The sequence below is a fragment of the Globicephala melas genome, unplaced genomic scaffold, assembly GCF_963455315.2.
Source record: "Globicephala melas unplaced genomic scaffold, mGloMel1.2 SCAFFOLD_417, whole genome shotgun sequence".
In the NCBI taxonomy this organism is placed as follows: Eukaryota; Metazoa; Chordata; class Mammalia; order Artiodactyla; family Delphinidae; genus Globicephala; species Globicephala melas.
Window position 1 is genome coordinate 105,223 of NW_027207586.1, and position 21,554 is coordinate 126,776.

Below are 21,554 nucleotides of genomic sequence, written 5' to 3' on the forward strand. Positions count from 1 at the left end.
GCCATCGCCCAAGCTTCCTGCTCGGGCAGGTAAACCCACCTTGACTACTGCCTGCAGCGGGGCTCGGCGGGGGCGGAGCCGGCGGCCCCCCCGCCGCGGGCGAGTAAAGGAGAAGGCGGGCGGAGCGGGAGGCAAAAAGCCTACAGCACCCGGTATTCCCAGGCGGTCTCCCATCCAAGTACTAACCAGGCCCGACCCTGCTTAGCTTCCGAGATCAGACGAGATCGGGCGCGTTCAGGGTGGTATGGCCGTAGACGGGGGCGGGGCGCCGCGGGCGGCCTCTTGAGGCCCAGTTTCGCTGGCGCTGGCGCCTTAACGCCAGCCTGGCGGCCGGCCCGCCCCGGCAGGGCCCCCTCGCCCGCCCAGGCAGGGGCAACGGAGGTCTCGGGTATCGGGCGGCGGCGGAGGGTTTGGCGACCACCTCCCAGCCCAGGGCGGCCGTGACCCAGCAAACCCTTCGGCGCTTGGCGCCCCGCCCAAGATCCCGCACGTCGCTCACAGGGACGTGGCCCCGGAGGCTTCAGGGCCCGGGGCCCGCGGTCCCTTGGGCATCGGCCCTGCCCGCCCACGCGGCCCTAGGCGCAGCCCGGCCGCAGCCCGGGCCGGCCCTCCTGCCCGACAGCAGCTGGCCCGAAGCCACTGGGAGCCACCATTGAGTCGCCACGGCCCCTCAGCCCCGGCAAGGCCACCCTTGCCCCCACACCCCCCGCCGAGCTCAGGACCCCGCCCCTGGTGGCCGGCAGGCCCGGGGAAGCGGCCCCTGCCCTCGATCCCGCTCCCGCACCCGGCCGCGGTGACACGCCAGAGGGGCGGGGTGGGGGGGGCTTTTGTCGGAGGGAGCTGTGGAGGGACACACCGGCACACAGGTGGCGGCGCCGGGGCTGGGCGCCGGTGGGGGCGGCCAGGTGCAGGTCGAGGGGCTCGCGGGCCGAAAGGACGGCAACTGGGCCCGCGGCGGAGTCTGGGTCCGGGCCAGCCACCCCGGGAGCGTCTGGGGTGCGCCTGCCTTCCAGGGCCGCCTTCTGGCCGCCTGGCCGGCCGGGCCGGCGGGGAGCGACCCCGCCGGCGCGCGCCGTGGTGGGAGGGGCCTGAGGAGGTGGGGCCTGCAGCGGGGCCCGGCGGAGGCGGAGCCGGCGGCCCCCGCCGCGGGCGAGTAAAGGAGAAGGCGGGCGGAGCGGGAGGCAAAAAGCCTACAGCACCCGGTATTCCCAGGCGGTCTCCCATCCAAGTACTAACCAGGCCCGACCCTGCTTAGCTTCCGAGATCAGACGAGATCGGGCGCGTTCAGGGTGGTATGGCCGTAGACGGGGGCGGGGGGCCGCGGGCGGCCTCTTGAGGCCCAGTTTCGCTGGCGCTGGCGCCTTAACGCCAGCCTGGCGGCCGGCCCGCCCCGGCAGGGCCCCCTCGCCCGCCCAGGCAGGGGCAACGGAGGTCTCGGGTATCGGGCGGCGGCGGAGGGTTTGGCGACCACCTCCCAGCCCAGGGCGGCCGTGACCCAGCAAACCCTTCGGCGCTTGGCGCCCCGCCCAAGATCCCGCACGTCGCTCACAGGGACGTGGCCCCGGAGGCTTCAGGGCCCGGGGCCCGCGGTCCCTTGGGCATCGGCCCTGCCCGCCCACGCGGCCCTAGGCGCAGCCCGGCCGCAGCCCGGGCCGGCCCTCCTGCCCGACAGCAGCTGGCCCGAAGCCACCGGGAGCCACCATTGAGTCGCCACGGCCCCTCAGCCCCGGCAAGGCCACCCTTGCCCCCACACCCCCCGCCGACTCAGGACCCCGCCCCTGGTGGCCGGCAGGCCCGGGGAAGCGGCCCCTGCCCTCGATCCCGCTCCCGCACCCGGCCGCGGTGACACGCCAGAGGGGCGGGGTGGGGGTGGGGCTTTTGTCGGAGGGAGCTGTGGAGGGACACACCGGCACACAGGTGGCGGCGCCGGGGCTGGGCGCCGGTGGGGGCGGCCAGGTGCAGGTCGAGGGGCTCGCGGGCCGAAAGGACGGCAACTGGGCCCATGGCGGAGTCTGGGTCTGGAGGGCTCTGAGCCTCCATCCGCTCTGGTGCCTCGGGTCTACCGGCCCGACGCCTGGTAGCGCGACACCCCACCGGCCCACAGACGTAGCCTCCCCAGCTGTGCTCACAGCGAGTCCAACCGCAGCCTGCATCCCTCCACGGGACACTTGGATTACTCCCGCGATCCCCACGAGGTGCGGCACCCGGCGGCCGAATGGGCTGAGATCCTGCCCTTGCGGCGCCCTGTGGCCACCTCCGCCTCCCTCCCGGTACTGGCCGAGGCCTCGGACCAGCGGGCCCCAGCTCCCAGCTCAGCGCTGCTCCTCCGCCCCTCTCACCTCCTGCCCGACGTCCAGGCTACCGAGCACCCTCCACCCCCGCCCACCTTCATGCCACTCAGCCGGAACCCGGGAGGCAATGCCAACTACCAGGTGTATGACAGTCTGGTGCTGAAGCGGCAACCGCAGGAGGGCCAAGCGCGGGCCAACTCGCTGCTACCTTCCACCTCGGCCTCCAGGCCCTCTCTGCACGGGAGCCAGACTGGGAAAATGAACTTACCAGCAGCAAGTGGGGGCAGGGGCAGGGGGCGGCAGGGCATGGAGAGAGGAATAAAGAGCGCCAGAGTCCAGGAAACATTGGTGGTCTGTGGCTTGGAAGCGCCACTCCTTCTGCCAGCCTGGGTCCCTGCGCTTGGCTTCCTGCAATAAGAAGCCAGTGTCCCCTTCTTGGCCTGAGGGTCCCTTTGGTTTAGTGGCCACAGTTCTGCCAGCAGGCCCCTCCTGGTCCTATACCATGCACTAAGTACATCTGCAGCTGCAGACTCCAAACCCCTGGTCTCTGGGCACCTCCTCTGTGTCTCAGCTGTCCCTGTCCACAGAGAGCCTCATACAAGAAGTTGCTTCCAAACTGGGAGGTTCCACATCTGGGCAGGTCCAGCTCCAGGCCCAGTGAAGGGCATGAAGAAGGCTGAGGCTCTGGACTCCAGCCAGGCCTTCAGCAGGCCTCTGAGGCCAAGGTCTTCCTAGTCTCAAGAGGGGCCAAGAGACGCAATGTGTCATTTGAACAAGTGAGTCAGCGGGCGGTGAGCGAATGAATGACCGCTCGAGGGGATGTATGCCGGCCACCGGGCCCTGTTTGACTGTCCAGGCTCAGCTTACCTGACCCTGGTTACCAGGGAATGCCACTCTGGGCCCTCCTTTTCATCCCCCTCCCTCACTGTGACCTCACCACCTGCCCCATTATGACCCAGTCTGGCTCCCAGTTAAAACTGGAGGGCAGAGGGCCCAGGCAGTCCTGGGACCAACGGCCATGGGTGAGCGAAACTACTACCGAGCCGAGCCGTTCACTGGCCCCATCCCCAGGAAATGCCAGGAGCAAGGATACTCAATTCTTCTGATCCCGGTCAGCTTCATCTTGCTCAACGTGGGGATCAACATGGTGACTATGGTCAGGGCAGGATCTGTGCAGCGCGGTTGGGGGAGCCCTGGGGTCTTGAAGGGGCTGAGGTGGGAGGGCTGCTGGGGTGTGACCGGGACAAGGGTTGGATTTCAGGGCTCACCCTGCTCCCGGCCTCCCCCCTCCCCTTCTTCCCTCAACTCTGGAGGCATCTGAAGAGATTCTTGCGGGCACTTTTCAATCGTATTTTCCACAAAGGTGAGTGGGCGCCGGCGTGGGTTCAGGGGATGTGGGCCTGTCCCCTTTCTTCTATCCCTGCCTTGATTCTCAGCCCCTCAGGAACCCAGGCCCTGACCCATCTCGCCTTTCCCCACAGACAAGCAAGCCAGCTGTGTAGGCACCCATCGCATGTGCATGCGCTGCTCCGTGGATCCCAAGAACCTGTGCTCAAGAGTTTCTTCCCACTTCTGCCATCGCCCAAGCTTCCTGCTCGGGCAGGTAAACCCACCTTGACTACTGCCTGCAGCGGGGCTCGGCGGGGGCGGAGCCGGCGGCCCCCCCGCCGCGGGCGAGTAAAGGAGAAGGCGGGCGGAGCGGGAGGCAAAAAGCCTACAGCACCCGGTATTCCCAGGCGGTCTCCCATCCAAGTACTAACCAGGCCCGACCCTGCTTAGCTTCCGAGATCAGACGAGATCGGGCGCGTTCAGGGTGGTATGGCCGTAGACGGGGGCGGGGCGCCGCGGGCGGCCTCTTGAGGCCCAGTTTCGCTGGCGCTGGCGCCTTAACGCCAGCCTGGCGGCCGGCCCGCCCCGGCAGGGCCCCCTCGCCCGCCCAGGCAGGGGCAACGGAGGTCTCGGGTATCGGGCGGCGGCGGAGGGTTTGGCGACCACCTCCCAGCCCAGGGCGGCCGTGACCCAGCAAACCCTTCGGCGCTTGGCGCCCCGCCCAAGATCCCGCACGTCGCTCACAGGGACGTGGCCCCGGAGGCTTCAGGGCCCGGGGCCCGCGGTCCCTTGGGCATCGGCCCTGCCCGCCCACGCGGCCCTAGGCGCAGCCCGGCCGCAGCCCGGGCCGGCCCTCCTGCCCGACAGCAGCTGGCCCGAAGCCACTGGGAGCCACCATTGAGTCGCCACGGCCCCTCAGCCCCGGCAAGGCCACCCTTGCCCCCACACCCCCCGCCGAGCTCAGGACCCCGCCCCTGGTGGCCGGCAGGCCCGGGGAAGCGGCCCCTGCCCTCGATCCCGCTCCCGCACCCGGCCGCGGTGACACGCCAGAGGGGCGGGGTGGGGGGGGCTTTTGTCGGAGGGAGCTGTGGAGGGACACACCGGCACACAGGTGGCGGCGCCGGGGCTGGGCGCCGGTGGGGGCGGCCAGGTGCAGGTCGAGGGGCTCGCGGGCCGAAAGGACGGCAACTGGGCCCGCGGCGGAGTCTGGGTCCGGGCCAGCCACCCCGGGAGCGTCTGGGGTGCGCCTGCCTTCCAGGGCCGCCTTCTGGCCGCCTGGCCGGCCGGGCCGGCGGGGAGCGACCCCGCCGGCGCGCGCCGTGGTGGGAGGGGCCTGAGGAGGTGGGGCCTGCAGCGGGGCCCGGCGGGGGCGGAGCCGGCGGCCCCCGCCGCGGGCGAGTAAAGGAGAAGGCGGGCGGAGCGGGAGGCAAAAAGCCTACAGCACCCGGTATTCCCAGGCGGTCTCCCATCCAAGTACTAACCAGGCCCGACCCTGCTTAGCTTCCGAGATCAGACGAGATCGGGCGCGTTCAGGGTGGTATGGCCGTAGACGGGGGCGGGGGGCCGCGGGCGGCCTCTTGAGGCCCAGTTTCGCTGGCGCTGGCGCCTTAACGCCAGCCTGGCGGCCGGCCCGCCCCGGCAGGGCCCCCTCGCCCGCCCAGGCAGGGGCAACGGAGGTCTCGGGTATCGGGCGGCGGCGGAGGGTTTGGCGACCACCTCCCAGCCCAGGGCGGCCGTGACCCAGCAAACCCTTCGGCGCTTGGCGCCCCGCCCAAGATCCCGCACGTCGCTCACAGGGACGTGGCCCCGGAGGCTTCAGGGCCCGGGGCCCGCGGTCCCTTGGGCATCGGCCCTGCCCGCCCACGCGGCCCTAGGCGCAGCCCGGCCGCAGCCCGGGCCGGCCCTCCTGCCCGACAGCAGCTGGCCCGAAGCCACTGGGAGCCACCATTGAGTCGCCACGGCCCCTCAGCCCCGGCAAGGCCACCCTTGCCCCCACACCCCCCGCCGAGCTCAGGACCCCGCCCCTGGTGGCCGGCAGGCCCGGGGAAGCGGCCCCTGCCCTCGATCCCGCTCCCGCACCCGGCCGCGGTGACACGCCAGAGGGGCGGGGTGGGGGGGGCTTTTGTCGGAGGGAGCTGTGGAGGGACACACCGGCACACAGGTGGCGGAGCCGGGGCTGGGCGCCGGTGGGGGCGGCCAGGTGCAGGTCGAGGGGCTCGCGGGCCGAAAGGACGGCAACTGGGCCCGCGGCGGAGTCTGGGTCCGGGCCAGCCACCCCGGGAGCGTCTGGGGTGCGCCTGCCTTCCAGGGCCGCCTTCTGGCCGCCTGGCCGGCCGGGCCGGCGGGGAGCGACCCCGCCGGCGCGCGCCGTGGTGGGAGGGGCCTGAGGAGGTGGGGCCTGCAGCGGGGCCCGGCGGAGGCGGAGCCGGCGGCCCCCGCCGCGGGCGAGTAAAGGAGAAGGCGGGCGGAGCGGGAGGCAAAAAGCCTACAGCACCCGGTATTCCCAGGCGGTCTCCCATCCAAGTACTAACCAGGCCCGACCCTGCTTAGCTTCCGAGATCAGACGAGATCGGGCGCGTTCAGGGTGGTATGGCCGTAGACGGGGGCGGGGGGCCGCGGGCGGCCTCTTGAGGCCCAGTTTCGCTGGCGCTGGCGCCTTAACGCCAGCCTGGCGGCCGGCCCGCCCCGGCAGGGCCCCCTCGCCCGCCCAGGCAGGGGCAACGGAGGTCTCGGGTATCGGGCGGCGGCGGAGGGTTTGGCGACCACCTCCCAGCCCAGGGCGGCCGTGACCCAGCAAACCCTTCGGCGCTTGGCGCCCCGCCCAAGATCCCGCACGTCGCTCACAGGGACGTGGCCCCGGAGGCTTCAGGGCCCGGGGCCCGCGGTCCCTTGGGCATCGGCCCTGCCCGCCCACGCGGCCCTAGGCGCAGCCCGGCCGCAGCCCGGGCCGGCCCTCCTGCCCGACAGCAGCTGGCCCGAAGCCACCGGGAGCCACCATTGAGTCGCCACGGCCCCTCAGCCCCGGCAAGGCCACCCTTGCCCCCACACCCCCCGCCGACTCAGGACCCCGCCCCTGGTGGCCGGCAGGCCCGGGGAAGCGGCCCCTGCCCTCGATCCCGCTCCCGCACCCGGCCGCGGTGACACGCCAGAGGGGCGGGGTGGGGGTGGGGCTTTTGTCGGAGGGAGCTGTGGAGGGACACACCGGCACACAGGTGGCGGCGCCGGGGCTGGGCGCCGGTGGGGGCGGCCAGGTGCAGGTCGAGGGGCTCGCGGGCCGAAAGGACGGCAACTGGGCCCATGGCGGAGTCTGGGTCTGGAGGGCTCTGAGCCTCCATCCGCTCTGGTGCCTCGGGTCTACCGGCCCGACGCCTGGTAGCGCGACACCCCACCGGCCCACAGACGTAGCCTCCCCAGCTGTGCTCACAGCGAGTCCAACCGCAGCCTGCATCCCTCCACGGGACACTTGGATTACTCCCGCGATCCCCACGAGGTGCGGCACCCGGCGGCCGAATGGGCTGAGATCCTGCCCTTGCGGCGCCCTGTGGCCACCTCCGCCTCCCTCCCGGTACTGGCCGAGGCCTCGGACCAGCGGGCCCCAGCTCCCAGCTCAGCGCTGCTCCTCCGCCCCTCTCACCTCCTGCCCGACGTCCAGGCTACCGAGCACCCTCCACCCCCGCCCACCTTCATGCCACTCAGCCGGAACCCGGGAGGCAATGCCAACTACCAGGTGTATGACAGTCTGGTGCTGAAGCGGCAACCGCAGGAGGGCCAAGCGCGGGCCAACTCGCTGCTACCTTCCACCTCGGCCTCCAGGCCCTCTCTGCACGGGAGCCAGACTGGGAAAATGAACTTACCAGCAGCAAGTGGGGGCAGGGGCAGGGGGCGGCAGGGCATGGAGAGAGGAATAAAGAGCGCCAGAGTCCAGGAAACATTGGTGGTCTGTGGCTTGGAAGCGCCACTCCTTCTGCCAGCCTGGGTCCCTGCGCTTGGCTTCCTGCAATAAGAAGCCAGTGTCCCCTTCTTGGCCTGAGGGTCCCTTTGGTTTAGTGGCCACAGTTCTGCCAGCAGGCCCCTCCTGGTCCTATACCATGCACTAAGTACATCTGCAGCTGCAGACTCCAAACCCCTGGTCTCTGGGCACCTCCTCTGTGTCTCAGCTGTCCCTGTCCACAGAGAGCCTCATACAAGAAGTTGCTTCCAAACTGGGAGGTTCCACATCTGGGCAGGTCCAGCTCCAGGCCCAGTGAAGGGCATGAAGAAGGCTGAGGCTCTGGACTCCAGCCAGGCCTTCAGCAGGCCTCTGAGGCCAAGGTCTTCCTAGTCTCAAGAGGGGCCAAGAGACGCAATGTGTCATTTGAACAAGTGAGTCAGCGGGCGGTGAGCGAATGAATGACCGCTCGAGGGGATGTATGCCGGCCACCGGGCCCTGTTTGACTGTCCAGGCTCAGCTTACCTGACCCTGGTTACCAGGGAATGCCACTCTGGGCCCTCCTTTTCATCCCCCTCCCTCACTGTGACCTCACCACCTGCCCCATTATGACCCAGTCTGGCTCCCAGTTAAAACTGGAGGGCAGAGGGCCCAGGCAGTCCTGGGACCAACGGCCATGGGTGAGCGAAACTACTACCGAGCCGAGCCGTTCACTGGCCCCATCCCCAGGAAATGCCAGGAGCAAGGATACTCAATTCTTCTGATCCCGGTCAGCTTCATCTTGCTCAACGTGGGGATCAACATGGTGACTATGGTCAGGGCAGGATCTGTGCAGCGCGGTTGGGGGAGCCCTGGGGTCTTGAAGGGGCTGAGGTGGGAGGGCTGCTGGGGTGTGACCGGGACAAGGGTTGGATTTCAGGGCTCACCCTGCTCCCGGCCTCCCCCCTCCCCTTCTTCCCTCAACTCTGGAGGCATCTGAAGAGATTCTTGCGGGCACTTTTCAATCGTATTTTCCACAAAGGTGAGTGGGCGCCGGCGTGGGTTCAGGGGATGTGGGCCTGTCCCCTTTCTTCTATCCCTGCCTTGATTCTCAGCCCCTCAGGAACCCAGGCCCTGACCCATCTCGCCTTTCCCCACAGACAAGCAAGCCAGCTGTGTAGGCACCCATCGCATGTGCATGCGCTGCTCCGTGGATCCCAAGAACCTGTGCTCAAGAGTTTCTTCCCACTTCTGCCATCGCCCAAGCTTCCTGCTCGGGCAGGTAAACCCACCTTGACTACTGCCTGCAGCGGGGCTCGGCGGGGGCGGAGCCGGCGGCCCCCCCGCCGCGGGCGAGTAAAGGAGAAGGCGGGCGGAGCGGGAGGCAAAAAGCCTACAGCACCCGGTATTCCCAGGCGGTCTCCCATCCAAGTACTAACCAGGCCCGACCCTGCTTAGCTTCCGAGATCAGACGAGATCGGGCGCGTTCAGGGTGGTATGGCCGTAGACGGGGGCGGGGGGCCGCGGGCGGCCTCTTGAGGCCCAGTTTCGCTGGCGCTGGCGCCTTAACGCCAGCCTGGCGGCCGGCCCGCCCCGGCAGGGCCCCCTCGCCCGCCCAGGCAGGGGCAACGGAGGTCTCGGGTATCGGGCGGCGGCGGAGGGTTTGGCGACCACCTCCCAGCCCAGGGCGGCCGTGACCCAGCAAACCCTTCGGCGCTTGGCGCCCCGCCCAAGATCCCGCACGTCGCTCACAGGGACGTGGCCCCGGAGGCTTCAGGGCCCGGGGCCCGCGGTCCCTTGGGCATCGGCCCTGCCCGCCCACGCGGCCCTAGGCGCAGCCCGGCCGCAGCCCGGGCCGGCCCTCCTGCCCGACAGCAGCTGGCCCGAAGCCACTGGGAGCCACCATTGAGTCGCCACGGCCCCTCAGCCCCGGCAAGGCCACCCTTGCCCCCACACCCCCCGCCGAGCTCAGGACCCCGCCCCTGGTGGCCGGCAGGCCCGGGGAAGCGGCCCCTGCCCTCGATCCCGCTCCCGCACCCGGCCGCGGTGACACGCCAGAGGGGCGGGGTGGGGGGGGCTTTTGTCGGAGGGAGCTGTGGAGGGACACACCGGCACACAGGTGGCGGCGCCGGGGCTGGGCGCCGGTGGGGGCGGCCAGGTGCAGGTCGAGGGGCTCGCGGGCCGAAAGGACGGCAACTGGGCCCGCGGCGGAGTCTGGGTCCGGGCCAGCCACCCCGGGAGCGTCTGGGGTGCGCCTGCCTTCCAGGGCCGCCTTCTGGCCGCCTGGCCGGCCGGGCCGGCGGGGAGCGACCCCGCCGGCGCGCGCCGTGGTGGGAGGGGCCTGAGGAGGTGGGGCCTGCAGCGGGGCCCGGCGGGGGCGGAGCCGGCGGCCCCCGCCGCGGGCGAGTAAAGGAGAAGGCGGGCGGAGCGGGAGGCAAAAAGCCTACAGCACCCGGTATTCCCAGGCGGTCTCCCATCCAAGTACTAACCAGGCCCGACCCTGCTTAGCTTCCGAGATCAGACGAGATCGGGCGCGTTCAGGGTGGTATGGCCGTAGACGGGGGCGGGGGGCCGCGGGCGGCCTCTTGAGGCCCAGTTTCGCTGGCGCTGGCGCCTTAACGCCAGCCTGGCGGCCGGCCCGCCCCGGCAGGGCCCCCTCGCCCGCCCAGGCAGGGGCAACGGAGGTCTCGGGTATCGGGCGGCGGCGGAGGGTTTGGCGACCACCTCCCAGCCCAGGGCGGCCGTGACCCAGCAAACCCTTCGGCGCTTGGCGCCCCGCCCAAGATCCCGCACGTCGCTCACAGGGACGTGGCCCCGGAGGCTTCAGGGCCCGGGGCCCGCGGTCCCTTGGGCATCGGCCCTGCCCGCCCACGCGGCCCTAGGCGCAGCCCGGCCGCAGCCCGGGCCGGCCCTCCTGCCCGACAGCAGCTGGCCCGAAGCCACCGGGAGCCACCATTGAGTCGCCACGGCCCCTCAGCCCCGGCAAGGCCACCCTTGCCCCCACACCCCCCGCCGAGCTCAGGACCCCGCCCCTGGTGGCCGGCAGGTCCGGGGAAGCGGCCCCTGCCCTCGATCCCGCTCCCGCACCCGGCCGCGGTGACACGCCAGAGGGGCGGGGTGGGGGGGGGCTTTTGTCGGAGGGAGCTGTGGAGGGACACACCGGCACACAGGTGGCGGCGCCGGGGCTGGGCGCCGGTGGGGGCGGCCAGGTGCAGGTCGAGGGGCTCGCGGGCCGAAAGGACGGCAACTGGGCCCGCGGCGGAGTCTGGGTCTGGAGGGCTCTGAGCCTCCATCCGCTCTGGTGCCTCGGGTCTACCGGCCCGACGCCTGGTAGCGCGACACCCCACCGGCCCACAGACGTAGCCTCCCCAGCTGTGCTCACAGCGAGTCCAACCGCAGCCTGCATCCCTCCACGGGACACTTGGATTACTCCCGCGATCCCCACGAGGTGCGGCACCCGGCGGCCGAATGGGCTGAGATCCTGCCCTTGCGGCGCCCTGTGGCCACCTCCGCCTCCCTCACGGTACTGGCCGAGGCCTCGGACCAGCGGGCCCCGGCTCCCAGCTCAGCGCTGCTCCTCCGCCCCTCTCACCTCCTGCCCGACGTCCAGGCTACCGAGCACCCTCCACCCCCGCCCACCTTCATGCCACTCAGCCGGAACCCGGGAGGCAATGCCAACTACCAGGTGTATGACAGTCTGGTGCTGAAGCGGCAACCGCAGGAGGGCCAAGCGCGGGCCAACTCGCTGCTACCTTCCACCTCGGCCTCCAGGCCCTCTCTGCACGGGAGCCAGACTGGGAAAATGAACTTACCAGCAGCAAGTGGGGGCAGGGGCAGGGGGCGGCAGGGCATGGAGAGAGGAATAAAGAGCGCCAGAGTCCAGGAAACATTGGTGGTCTGTGGCTTGGAAGCGCCACTCCTTCTGCCAGCCTGGGTCCCTGCGCTTGGCTTCCTGCAATAAGAAGCCAGTGTCCCCTTCTTGGCCTGAGGGTCCCTTTGGTTTAGTGGCCACAGTTCTGCCAGCAGGCCCCTCCTGGTCCTATACCATGCACTAAGTACATCTGCAGCTGCAGACTCCAAACCCCTGGTCTCTGGGCACCTCCTCTGTGTCTCAGCTGTCCCTGTCCACAGAGAGCCTCATACAAGAAGTTGCTTCCAAACTGGGAGGTTCCACATCTGGGCAGGTCCAGCTCCAGGCCCAGTGAAGGGCATGAAGAAGGCTGAGGCTCTGGACTCCAGCCAGGCCTTCAGCAGGCCTCTGAGGCCAAGGTCTTCCTAGTCTCAAGAGGGGCCAAGAGACGCAATGTGTCATTTGAACAAGTGAGTCAGCGGGCGGTGAGCGAATGAATGACCGCTCGAGGGGATGTATGCCGGCCACCGGGCCCTGTTTGACTGTCCAGGCTCAGCTTACCTGACCCTGGTTACCAGGGAATGCCACTCTGGGCCCTCCTTTTCATCCCCCTCCCTCACTGTGACCTCACCACCTGCCCCATTATGACCCAGTCTGGCTCCCAGTTAAAACTGGAGGGCAGAGGGCCCAGGCAGTCCTGGGACCAACGGCCATGGGTGAGCGAAACTACTACCGAGCCGAGCCGTTCACTGGCCCCATCCCCAGGAAATGCCAGGAGCAAGGATACTCAATTCTTCTGATCCCGGTCAGCTTCATCTTGCTCAACGTGGGGATCAACATGGTGACTACGGTCAGGGCAGGATCTGTGCAGCGCGGTTGGGGGAGCCCTGGGGTCTTGAAGGGGCTGAGGTGGGAGGGCTGCTGGGGTGTGACCGGGACAAGGGTTGGATTTCAGGGCTCACCCTGCTCCCGGCCTCCCCCCTCCCCTTCTTCCCTCAACTCTGGAGGCATCTGAAGAGATTCTTGCGGGCACTTTTCAATCGTATTTTCCACAAAGGTGAGTGGGCGCCGGCGTGGGTTCAGGGGATGTGGGCCTGTCCCCTTTCTTCTATCCCTGCCTTGATTCTCAGCCCCTCAGGAACCCAGGCCCTGACCCATCTCGCCTTTCCCCACAGACAAGCAAGCCAGCTGTGTAGGCACCCATCGCATGTGCATGCGCTGCTCCGTGGATCCCAAGAACCTGTGCTCAAGAGTTTCTTCCCACTTCTGCCATCGCCCAAGCTTCCTGCTCGGGCAGGTAAACCACCTTGACTACTGCCTGCAGCGGGGCTCGGCGGGGGCGGAGCCGGCGGCCCCCCCGCCGCGGGCGAGTAAAGGAGAAGGCGGGCGGAGCGGGAGGCAAAAAGCCTACAGCACCCGGTATTCCCAGGCGGTCTCCCATCCAAGTACTAACCAGGCCCGACCCTGCTTAGCTTCCGAGATCAGACGAGATCGGGCGCGTTCAGGGTGGTATGGCCGTAGACGGGGGCGGGGGGCCGCGGGCGGCCTCTTGAGGCCCAGTTTCGCTGGCGCTGGCGCCTTAACGCCAGCCTGGCGGCCGGCCCGCCCCGGCAGGGCCCCCTCGCCCGCCCAGGCAGGGGCAACGGAGGTTTCGGGTATCGGGCGGCGGCGGAGGGTTTGGCGACCACCTCCCAGCCCAGGGCGGCCGTGACCCAGCAAACCCTTCGGCGCTTGGCGCCCCGCCCAAGATCCCGCACGTCGCTCACAGGGACGTGGCCCCGGAGGCTTCAGGGCCCGGGGCCCGCGGTCCCTTGGGCATCGGCCCTGCCCGCCCACGCGGCCCTAGGCGCAGCCCGGCCGCAGCCCGGGCCGGCCCTCCTGCCCGACAGCAGCTGGCCCGAAGCCACTGGGAGCCACCATTGAGTCGCCACGGCCCCTCAGCCCCGGCAAGGCCACCCTTGCCCCCACACCCCCCGCCGAGCTCAGGACCCCGCCCCTGGTGGCCGGCAGGTCCGGGGAAGCGGCCCCTGCCCTCGATCCCGCTCCCGCACCCGGCCGCGGTGACACGCCAGAGGGGCGGGGTGGGGGGGGGCTTTTGTCGGAGGGAGCTGTGGAGGGACACACCGGCACACAGGTGGCGGCGCCGGGGCTGGGCGCCGGTGGGGGCGGCCAGGTGCAGGTCGAGGGGCTCGCGGGCCGAAAGGACGGCAACTGGGCCCGCGGCGGAGTCTGGGTCTGGAGGGCTCTGAGCCTCCATCCGCTCTGGTGCCTCGGGTCTACCGGCCCGACGCCTGGTAGCGCGACACCCCACCGGCCCACAGACGTAGCCTCCCCAGCTGTGCTCACAGCGAGTCCAACCGCAGCCTGCATCCCTCCACGGGACACTTGGATTACTCCCGCGATCCCCACGAGGTGCGGCACCCGGCGGCCGAATGGGCTGAGATCCTGCCCTTGCGGCGCCCTGTGGCCACCTCCGCCTCCCTCACGGTACTGGCCGAGGCCTCGGACCAGCGGGCCCCGGCTCCCAGCTCAGCGCTGCTCCTCCGCCCCTCTCACCTCCTGCCCGACGTCCAGGCTACCGAGCACCCTCCACCCCCGCCCACCTTCATGCCACTCAGCCGGAACCCGGGAGGCAATGCCAACTACCAGGTGTATGACAGTCTGGTGCTGAAGCGGCAACCGCAGGAGGGCCAAGCGCGGGCCAACTCGCTGCTACCTTCCACCTCGGCCTCCAGGCCCTCTCTGCACGGGAGCCAGACTGGGAAAATGAACTTACCAGCAGCAAGTGGGGGCAGGGGCAGGGGGCGGCAGGGCATGGAGAGAGGAATAAAGAGCGCCAGAGTCCAGGAAACATTGGTGGTCTGTGGCTTGGAAGCGCCACTCCTTCTGCCAGCCTGGGTCCCGGCGCTTGGCTTCCTGCAATAAGAAGCCAGTGTCCCCTTCTTGGCCTGAGGGTCCCTTTGGTTTAGTGGCCACAGTTCTGCCAGCAGGCCCCTCCTGGTCCTATACCATGCACTAAGTACATCTGCAGCTGCAGACTCCAAACCCCTGGTCTCTGGGCACCTCCTCTGCGTCTCAGCTGTCCCTGTCCACAGAGAGCCTCATACAAGAAGTTGCTTCCAAACTGGGAGGTTCCACATCTGGGCAGGTCCAGCTCCAGGCCCAGTGAAGGGCATGAAGAAGGCTGAGGCTCTGGACTCCAGCCAGGCCTTCAGCAGGCCTCTGAGGCCAAGGTCTTCCTAGTCTCAAGAGGGGCCAAGAGACGCAATGTGTCATTTGAACAAGTGAGTCAGCGGGCGGTGAGCGAATGAATGACCGCTCGAGGGGATGTATGCCGGCCACCGGGCCCTGTTTGACTGTCCAGGCTCAGCTTACCTGACCCTGGTTACCAGGGAATGCCACTCTGGGCCCTCCTTTTCATCCCCCTCCCTCACTGTGACCTCACCACCTGCCCCATTATGACCCAGTCTGGCTCCCAGTTAAAACTGGAGGGCAGAGGGCCCAGGCAGTCCTGGGACCAACGGCCATGGGTGAGCGAAACTACTACCGAGCCGAGCCGTTCACTGGCCCCATCCCCAGGAAATGCCAGGAGCAAGGATACTCAATTCTTCTGATCCCGGTCAGCTTCATCTTGCTCAACGTGGGGATCAACATGGTGACTACGGTCAGGGCAGGATCTGTGCAGCGCGGTTGGGGGAGCCCTGGGGTCTTGAAGGGGCTGAGGTGGGAGGGCTGCTGGGGTGTGACCGGGACAAGGGTTGGATTTCAGGGCTCACCCTGCTCCCGGCCTCCACCCTCCCCTTCTTCCCTCAACTCTGGAGGCATCTGAAGAGATTCTTGCGGGCACTTTTCAATCGTATTTTCCACAAAGGTGAGTGGGCGCCGGCGTGGGTTCAGGGGATGTGGGCCTGTCCCCTTTCTTCTATCCCTGCCTTGATTCTCAGCCCCTCAGGAACCCAGGCCCTGACCCATCTCGCCTTTCCCCACAGACAAGCAAGCCAGCTGTGTAGGCACCCATCGCATGTGCATGCGCTGCTCCGTGGATCCCAAGAACCTGTGCTCAAGAGTTTCTTCCCACTTCTGCCATCGCCCAAGCTTCCTGCTCGGGCAGGTAAACCACCTTGACTACTGCCTGCAGCGGGGCTCGGCGGGGGCGGAGCCGGCGGCCCCCCCGCCGCGGGCGAGTAAAGGAGAAGGCGGGCGGAGCGGGAGGCAAAAAGCCTACAGCACCCGGTATTCCCAGGCGGTCTCCCATCCAAGTACTAACCAGGCCCGACCCTGCTTAGCTTCCGAGATCAGACGAGATCGGGCGCGTTCAGGGTGGTATGGCCGTAGACGGGGGCGGGGGGCCGCGGGCGGCCTCTTGAGGCCCAGTTTCGCTGGCGCTGGCGCCTTAACGCCAGCCTGGCGGCCGGCCCGCCCCGGCAGGGCCCCCTCGCCCGCCCAGGCAGGGGCAACGGAGGTCTCGGGTATCGGGCGGCGGCGGAGGGTTTGGCGACCACCTCCCAGCCCAGGGCGGCCGTGACCCAGCAAACCCTTCGGCGCTTGGCGCCCCGCCCAAGATCCCGCACGTCGCTCACAGGGACGTGGCCCCGGAGGCTTCAGGGCCCGGGGCCCGCGGTCCCTTGGGCATCGGCCCTGCCCGCCCACGCGGCCCTAGGCGCAGCCCGGCCGCAGCCCGGGCCGGCCCTCCTGCCCGACAGCAGCTGGCCCGAAGCCACTGGGAGCCACCATTGAGTCGCCACGGCCCCTCAGCCCCGGCAAGGCCACCCTTGCCCCCACACCCCCCGCCGAGCTCAGGACCCCGCCCCTGGTGGCCGGCAGGCCCGGGGAAGCGGCCCCTGCCCTCGATCCCGCTCCCGCACCCGGCCGCGGTGACACGCCAGAGGGGCGGGGTGGGGGGGGGCTTTTGTCGGAGGGAGCTGTGGAGGGACACACCGGCACACAGGTGGCGGCGCCGGGGCTGGGCGCCGGTGGGGGCGGCCAGGTGCAGGTCGAGGGGCTCGCGGGCCGAAAGGACGGCAACTGGGCCCGCGGCGGAGTCTGGGTCTGGAGGGCTCTGAGCCTCCATCCGCTCTGGTGCCTCGGGTCTACCGGCCCGACGCCTGGTAGTGCGACACCCCACCGGCCCACAGACGTAGCCTCCCCAGCTGTGCTCACAGCGAGTCCAACCGCAGCCTGCATCCCTCCACGGGACACTTGGATTACTCCCGCGATCCCCACGAGGTGCGGCACCCGGCGGCCGAATGGGCTGAGATCCTGCCCTTGCGGCGCCCTGTGGCCACCTCCGCCTCCCTCACGGTACTGGCCGAGGCCTCGGACCAGCGGGCCCCGGCTCCCAGCTCAGCGCTGCTCCTCCGCCCCTCTCACCTCCTGCCCGACGTCCAGGCTACCGAGCACCCTCCACCCCCGCCCACCTTCATGCCACTCAGCCGGAACCCGGGAGGCAATGCCAACTACCAGGTGTATGACAGTCTGGTGCTGAAGCGGCAACCGCAGGAGGGCCAAGCGCGGGCCAACTCGCTGCTACCTTCCACCTCGGCCTCCAGGCCCTCTCTGCACGGGAGCCAGACTGGGAAAATGAACTTACCAGCAGCAAGTGGGGGCAGGGGCAGGGGGCGGCAGGGCATGGAGAGAGGAATAAAGAGCGCCAGAGTCCAGGAAACATTGGTGGTCTGTGGCTTGGAAGCGCCACTCCTTCTGCCAGCCTGGGTCCCTGCGCTTGGCTTCCTGCAATAAGAAGCCAGTGTCCCCTTCTTGGCCTGAGGGTCCCTTTGGTTTAGTGGCCACAGTTCTGCCAGCAGGCCCCTCCTGGTCCTATACCATGCACTAAGTACATCTGCAGCTGCAGACTCCAAACCCCTGGTCTCTGGGCACCTCCTCTGCGTCTCAGCTGTCCCTGTCCACAGAGAGCCTCATACAAGAAGTTGCTTCCAAACTGGGAGGTTCCACATCTGGGCAGGTCCAGCTCCAGGCCCAGTGAAGGGCATGAAGAAGGCTGAGGCTCTGGACTCCAGCCAGGCCTTCAGCAGGCCTCTGAGGCCAAGGTCTTCCTAGTCTCAAGAGGGGCCAAGAGACGCAATGTGTCATTTGAACAAGTGAGTCAGCGGGCGGTGAGCGAATGAATGACCGCTCGAGGGGATGTATGCCGGCCACCAGGCCCTGTTTGACTGTCCAGGCTCAGCTTACCTGACCCTGGTTACCAGGGAATGCCACTCTGGGCCCTCCTTTTCATCCCCCTCCCTCACTGTGACCTCACCACCTGCCCCATTATGACCCAGTCTGGCTCCCAGTTAAAACTGGAGGGCAGAGGGCCCAGGCAGTCCTGGGACCAACGGCCATGGGTGAGCGAAACTACTACCGAGCCGAGCCGTTCACTGGCCCCATCCCCAGGAAATGCCAGGAGCAAGGATACTCAATTCTTCTGATCCCGGTCAGCTTCATCTTGCTCAACGTGGGGATCAACATGGTGACTACGGTCAGGGCAGGATCTGTGCAGCGCGGTTGGGGGAGCCCTGGGGTCTTGAAGGGGCTGAGGTGGGAGGGCTGCTGGGGTGTGACCGGGACAAGGGTTGGATTTCAGGGCTCACCCTGCTCCCGGCCTCCCCCCTCCCCTTCTTCCCTCAACTCTGGAGGCATCTGAAGAGATTCTTGCGGGCACTTTTCAATCGTATTTTCCACAAAGGTGAGTGGGCGCCGGCGTGGGTTCAGGGGATGTGGGCCTGTCCCCTTTCTTCTATCCCTGCCTTGATTCTCAGCCCCTCAGGAACCCAGGCCCTGACCCATCTCGCCTTTCCCCACAGACAAGCAAGCCAGCTGTGTAGGCACCCATCGCATGTGCATGCGCTGCTCCGTGGATCCCAAGAACCTGTGCTCAAGAGTTTCTTCCCACTTCTGCCATCGCCCAAGCTTCCTGCTCGGGCAGGTAAACCCACCTTGACTACTGCCTGCAGCGGGGCTCGGCGGGGGCGGAGCCGGCGGCCCCCCCGCCGCGGGCGAGTAAAGGAGAAGGCGGGCGGAGCGGGAGGCAAAAAGCCTACAGCACCCGGTATTCCCAGGCGGTCTCCCATCCAAGTACTAACCAGGCCCGACCCTGCTTAGCTTCCGAGATCAGACGAGATCGGGCGCGTTCAGGGTGGTATGGCCGTAGACGGGGGCGGGGGGCCGCGGGCGGCCTCTTGAGGCCCAGTTTCGCTGGCGCTGGCGCCTTAACGCCAGCCTGGCGGCCGGCCCGCCCCGGCAGGGCCCCCTCGCCCGCCCAGGCAGGGGCAACGGAGGTCTCGGGTATCGGGCGGCGGCGGAGGGTTTGGCGACCACCTCCCAGCCCAGGGCGGCCGTGACCCAGCAAACCCTTCGGCGCTTGGCGCCCCGCCCAAGATCCCGCACGTCGCTCACAGGGACGTGGCCCCGGAGGCTTCAGGGCCCGGGGCCCGCGGTCCCTTGGGCATCGGCCCTGCCCGCCCACGCGGCCCTAGGCGCAGCCCGGCCGCAGCCCGGGCCGGCCCTCCTGCCCGACAGCAGCTGGCCCGAAGCCACTGGGAGCCACCATTGAGTCGCCACGGCCCCTCAGCCCCGGCAAGGCCACCCTTGCCCCCACACCCCCCGCCGAGCTCAGGACCCCGCCCCTGGTGGCCGGCAGGCCCGGGGAAGCGGCCCCTGCCCTCGATCCCGCTCCCGCACCCGGCCGCGGTGACACGCCAGAGGGGCGGGGTGGGGGGGGGCTTTTGTCGGAGGGAGCTGTGGAGGGACACACCGGCACACAGGTGGCGGCGCCGGGGCTGGGCGCCGGTGGGGGCGGCCAGGTGCAGGTCGAGGGGCTCGCGGGCCGAAAGGACGGCAACTGGGCCCGCGGCGGAGTCTGGGTCCGGGCCAGCCACCCCGGGAGCGTCTGGGGTGCGCCTGCCTTCCAGGGCCGCCTTCTGGCCGCCTGGCCGGCCGGGCCGGCGGGGAGCGACCCCGCCGGCGCGCGCCGTGGTGGGAGGGGCCTGAGGAGGTGGGGCCTGCAGCGGGGCCCGGCGGGGGCGGAGCCGGCGGCCCCCGCCGCGGGCGAGTAAAGGAGAAGGCGGGCGGAGCGGGAGGCAAAAAGCCTACAGCACCCGGTATTCCCAGGCGGTCTCCCATCCAAGTACTAACCAGGCCCGACCCTGCTTAGCTTCCGAGATCAGACGAGATCGGGCGCGTTCAGGGTGGTATGGCCGTAGACGGGGGCGGGGGGCCGCGGGCGGCCTCTTGAGGCCCAGTTTCGCTGGCGCTGGCGCCTTAACGCCAGCCTGGCGGCCGGCCCGCCCCGGCAGGGCCCCCTCGCCCGCCCAGGCAGGGGCAACGGAGGTCTCGGGTATCGGGCGGCGGCGGAGGGTTTGGCGACCACCTCCCAGCCCAGGGCGGCCGTGACCCAGCAAACCCTTCGGCGCTTGGCGCCCCGCCCAAGATCCCGCACGTCGCTCACAGGGACGTGGCCCCGGAGGCTTCAGGGCCCGGGGCCCGCGGTCCCTTGGGCATCGGCCCTGCCCGCCCACGCGGCCCTAGGCGCAGCCCGGCCGCAGCCCGGGCCGGCCCTCCTGCCCGACAGCAGCTGGCCCGAAGCCACTGGGAGCCACCATTGAGTCGCCACGGCCCCTCAGCCCCGGCAAGGCCACCCTTGCCCCCACACCCCCCGCCGAGCTCAGGACCCCGCCCCTGGTGGCCGGCAGGTCCGGGGAAGCGGCCCCTGCCCTCGATCCCGCTCCCGCACCCGGCCGCGGTGACACGCCAGAGGGGCGGGGTGGGGGGGGGCTTTTGTCGGAGGGAGCTGTGGAGGGACACACCGGCACACAGGTGGCGGCGCCGGGGCTGGGCGCCGGTGGGGGCGGCCAGGTGCAGGTCGAGGGGCTCGCGGGCCGAAAGGACGGCAACTGGGCCCGCGGCGGAGTCTGGGTCTGGAGGGCTCTGAGCCTCCATCCGCTCTGGTGCCTCGGGTCTACCGGCCCGACGCCTGGTAGCGCGACACCCCACCGGCCCACAGACGTAGCCTCCCCAGCTGTGCTCACAGCGAGTCCAACCGCAGCCTGCATCCCTCCACGGGACACTTGGATTACTCCCGCGATCCCCACGAGGTGCGGCACCCGGCGGCCGAATGGGCTGAGATCCTGCCCTTGCGGCGCCCTGTGGCCACCTCCGCCTCCCTCACGGTACTGGCCGAGGCCTCGGACCAGCGGGCCCCGGCTCCCAGCTCAGCGCTGCTCCTCCGCCCCTCTCACCTCCTGCCCGACGTCCAGGCTACCGAGCACCCTCCACCCCCGCCCACCTTCATGCCACTCAGCCGGAACCCGGGAGGCAATGCCAACTACCAGGTGTATGACAGTCTGGTGCTGAAGCGGCAACCGCAGGAGGGCCAAGCGCGGGCCAACTCGCTGCTACCTTCCACCTCGGCCTCCAGGCCCTCTCTGCACGGGAGCCAGACTGGGAAAATGAACTTACCAGCAGCAAGTGGGGGCAGGGGCAGGGGGCGGCAGGGCATGGAGAGAGGAATAAAGAGCGCCAGAGTCCAGGAAACATTGGTGGTCTGTGGCTTGGAAGCGCCACTCCTTCTGCCAGCCTGGGTCCCGGCGCTTGGCTTCCTGCAATAAGAAGCCAGTGTCCCCTTCTTGGCCTGAGGGTCCCTTTGGTTTAGTGGCCACAGTTCTGCCAGCAGGCCCCTCCTGGTCCTATACCATGCACTAAGTACATCTGCAGCTGCAGACTCCAAACCCCTGGTCTCTGGGCACCTCCTCTGCGTCTCAGCTGTCCCTGTCCACAGAGAGCCTCATACAAGAAGTTGCTTCCAAACTGGGAGGTTCCACATCTGGGCAGGTCCAGCTCCAGGCCCAGTGAAGGGCATGAAGAAGGCTGAGGCTCTGGACTCCAGCCAGGCCTTCAGCAGGCCTCTGAGGCCAAGGTCTTCCTAGTCTCAAGAGGGGCCAAGAGACGCAATGTGTCATTTGAACAAGTGAGTCAGCGGGCGGTGAGCGAATGAATGACCGCTCGAGGGGATGTATGCCGGCCACCGGGCCCTGTTTGACTGTCCAGGCTCAGCTTACCTGACCCTGGTTACCAGGGAATGCCACTCTGGGCCCTCCTTTTCATCCCCCTCCCTCACTGTGACCTCACCACCTGCCCCATTATGACCCAGTCTGGCTCCCAGTTAAAACTGGAGGGCAGA

At 69.1% G+C, this 21,554-nt stretch overlaps 11 non-coding genes across 11 annotated transcripts; all 11 read right to left on the reverse strand.

The window, feature by feature from the left end:
• Positions 1-137: 137 nt before the first annotated feature.
• Positions 138-256, reverse strand: LOC132595983 (5S ribosomal RNA). The gene has a single exon (XR_009562089.1). It is a non-coding gene; the product is annotated as a 5S ribosomal RNA (ribosomal RNA).
• Positions 257-1,187: 931 nt separating this feature from the next.
• On the reverse strand, positions 1,188-1,306 carry LOC132595985 (5S ribosomal RNA). The gene has a single exon (XR_009562091.1). It is a non-coding gene; the product is annotated as a 5S ribosomal RNA (ribosomal RNA).
• Positions 1,307-4,002: 2,696 nt separating this feature from the next.
• LOC132595986 (5S ribosomal RNA) lies at positions 4,003-4,121 on the reverse strand. Its single transcript, XR_009562092.1, has one exon. It is a non-coding gene; the product is annotated as a 5S ribosomal RNA (ribosomal RNA).
• Positions 4,122-5,052: 931 nt separating this feature from the next.
• LOC132595987 (5S ribosomal RNA) lies at positions 5,053-5,171 on the reverse strand. Its single transcript, XR_009562093.1, has one exon. It is a non-coding gene; the product is annotated as a 5S ribosomal RNA (ribosomal RNA).
• A 931-nt stretch (positions 5,172-6,102) lies between these two features.
• Positions 6,103-6,221, reverse strand: LOC132595988 (5S ribosomal RNA). The gene has a single exon (XR_009562094.1). It is a non-coding gene; the product is annotated as a 5S ribosomal RNA (ribosomal RNA).
• Positions 6,222-8,917: 2,696 nt separating this feature from the next.
• Positions 8,918-9,036, reverse strand: LOC132595989 (5S ribosomal RNA). The gene has a single exon (XR_009562095.1). It is a non-coding gene; the product is annotated as a 5S ribosomal RNA (ribosomal RNA).
• A 931-nt stretch (positions 9,037-9,967) lies between these two features.
• On the reverse strand, positions 9,968-10,086 carry LOC132595990 (5S ribosomal RNA). The gene has a single exon (XR_009562096.1). It is a non-coding gene; the product is annotated as a 5S ribosomal RNA (ribosomal RNA).
• Positions 10,087-12,781: 2,695 nt separating this feature from the next.
• LOC132595991 (5S ribosomal RNA) lies at positions 12,782-12,900 on the reverse strand. The gene has a single exon (XR_009562097.1). It is a non-coding gene; the product is annotated as a 5S ribosomal RNA (ribosomal RNA).
• A 2,695-nt stretch (positions 12,901-15,595) lies between these two features.
• LOC132595992 (5S ribosomal RNA) lies at positions 15,596-15,714 on the reverse strand. The gene has a single exon (XR_009562098.1). It is a non-coding gene; the product is annotated as a 5S ribosomal RNA (ribosomal RNA).
• A 2,696-nt stretch (positions 15,715-18,410) lies between these two features.
• Positions 18,411-18,529, reverse strand: LOC132595993 (5S ribosomal RNA). Its single transcript, XR_009562099.1, has one exon. It is a non-coding gene; the product is annotated as a 5S ribosomal RNA (ribosomal RNA).
• Positions 18,530-19,461: 932 nt separating this feature from the next.
• Positions 19,462-19,580, reverse strand: LOC132595994 (5S ribosomal RNA). The gene has a single exon (XR_009562100.1). It is a non-coding gene; the product is annotated as a 5S ribosomal RNA (ribosomal RNA).
• Between the last annotated feature and the right edge of the window lie 1,974 nt (positions 19,581-21,554).